General features: G+C 41.5%; 1 pseudogene; it reads left to right on the top strand.

The window, feature by feature from the left end:
- Positions 1-466: 466 nt before the first annotated feature.
- LOC116630743 lies at positions 467-1,569 on the top strand (annotated as a pseudogene).
- The last annotated feature ends 754 nt before the right edge of the window (positions 1,570-2,323 follow it).

The raw sequence follows: 2,323 nt of genomic DNA on the forward strand, positions 1-2,323 counted from the left end.
GCTCCTGGAGAGAGCATGGACCCTCTCCTCCCGTTCTCTTGCCCTGGTACTTTGTATCTCTTCCTCTGCGTGTTCATTCTCAGTCGGCTTAAAAGCTCACCTTTCCACAGAAGTTCCTCTTTCTGAAATGCGCGCAGCCTCCTCGCGTCCAGCTGAGCAGTGAACCCAGAGATGATGGGCCGAGACCGCGGGAGCCCCTGGGGTGCCCAGACCAACCCCCAAGTGGGAGCTACAATTTCCAGCGGCCCCTGCAGAGGGCGCCAGCCCGCGCCGCGCTGTGGCGCAGGCTCGCGCTGTGCTGTTCCCGCCAATTCCCGTGGTGGTGATCGTGCGGCGTGGAGTCCCGCGCTCTACGCAGGCGGAGACGTTTGACCGCCTGAGCTGCCCCAGCTGCTTCAGCTTTACTACCTGTGCCGGCCGAACGATGGTGGAGTGATAAAAAAAAATGGCTTTCACACGGTGAAAACACGGTGAGTTTTCATTCATTCTGCAAGATGACATTTACATTTGCTACCAGTCCTTCAACACCCAAAGTGATCTAGAAAGGAGATGTAGGAAGTGCGCGGTATATTCCCACAGACCCAATCAGCGTAATACAGTGAAGCCCGGAGCTTCCCTGGCTCGGGATAAAGAACTGAGGTTTGACATTGATATCACAGGCTATGACAGTGTGTTAGATGCTCTGGTTCTGTAGACATGTTCTGAGTCTCAGACCCTCAGGATGATGGCCATTATGCATCATCAACTGAGCATTGAAGGAGGGCTTTGGATTTAAGCATCATCTCTAGGTATCTTCTGGAAGGAGGGATGTTCCTTGTTGGGTCTGTGATAAATCAGGAAATTGTCCTCCTCAGTACATTCTGGGATACTTGACTGTTAGTCTTGTGAAGGGTGGTGAAGATGTTAAGAGCAAAGTTCACCTAGTCAAAGAATTCACCTTTGGTATAAACATAATTTTAAAATACGTCGAAAAATATGCCTTGGTTGATCAATATATTCTTGAAAATAAAGAAAGCTAGGATAAGATTTTAGCCCTTGCCCTTGAGACAATTCATGAGGAACTTCCAACAAATCTTCCAAAAGCATCACAGTTCACTTCAGCATTGGGAGCATTTCAAGACGGTAGCCAGCAGATGTCAGAATAACATAAAAAGTGACAAATGTGGACCCAGGCTTGAGTGGGAGATCACGCCCCGACCCTGTTTTCCATGGCTGGATATCAATGTTAGCAAAGAATCCATCTTTTACTGAAGAGTTCTCTTAATATTCACACTAAAATAGGTTGCATTTCTGTGCCTATTGATTTACAGAAAGTAGATCAGTGTGATCCATTTGCTGTTCTAAACACAATCTCCATCTGCCACGAATTGGGTAACATTTCCACTAATGAAGAAGAAAAAGAGGAGAATGAAAACTGAATCTGATATCAAACATAGAATCAGAGATTATAAGAAGTCCTTTCTAGCTCCCTATATGGAAGTTTTCAAACAGTTTCATGAAAACCTGGGTAAGTCCTGAAAAGATTAAGTTCTCAAGAAGAATGATTTACAAAAAGACTTCCGAAGATAACAATTTCCCCCAAACCAATGTGGATATTTTCAGTCTAAAATCAAATACTTAAAAGCCATTCAATAAATATGGCAGGACCATGTATGCATCTTAATGCTCAAAGCAAAATTTCCTTTTCTTGAGAAATAATTATGTTGAAAATACTCCTGAGAACACCAAAGGAGAGTGTCAAGATTCCTTGAAGGGGCAATAATAGGAAGAATAAGTGGATTTCAGGTAAATTTATAAAATTTAATATTACACAGTGATAATTCTAAGATTTCCAATATGAATACTCAGCTCTACCAATTGCTGTAGATAGAGGTAAGCGAGCAGTAATATGCCTGAGATTTTAATCTCACCCTAATGGATACAGCCTCCATATTTCTGCAGTGACTATTCTAGGTGAATGAGAGCTTTGTCCTTAAATCTTTGACCCTTAATTATACCTGAAGTGTGTATTCATTCAGTTACTTCCTAATTTTGCTTACTAATATTTTCATTAGTCAGGCTACACTTTTAAAAATCATTTAAAAAATCATTTTAAACTGGGTATCTATGCCTAAGAAAACTTCAATTCAAAAGATATGAGTTACTATATTACAATATTAGGGCCTAGTAGAGTATCTTTTACAACTAGGAGTTGTAGCTCCTAATTTCTTCCCTCAGAAACAATTGGATTAGTCCCCTATAAAGAAACAGCTTAGGAAAAATACCAACAAAAAATCCAACAAAACTGGTGTATTTGTCAAAACACTTGGAATTTCTATATATC

The sequence above is a fragment of the Phoca vitulina genome, unplaced genomic scaffold, assembly GCF_004348235.1.
Source record: "Phoca vitulina isolate PV1807 unplaced genomic scaffold, GSC_HSeal_1.0 scaffold1, whole genome shotgun sequence".
In the NCBI taxonomy this organism is placed as follows: Eukaryota; Metazoa; Chordata; class Mammalia; order Carnivora; family Phocidae; genus Phoca; species Phoca vitulina.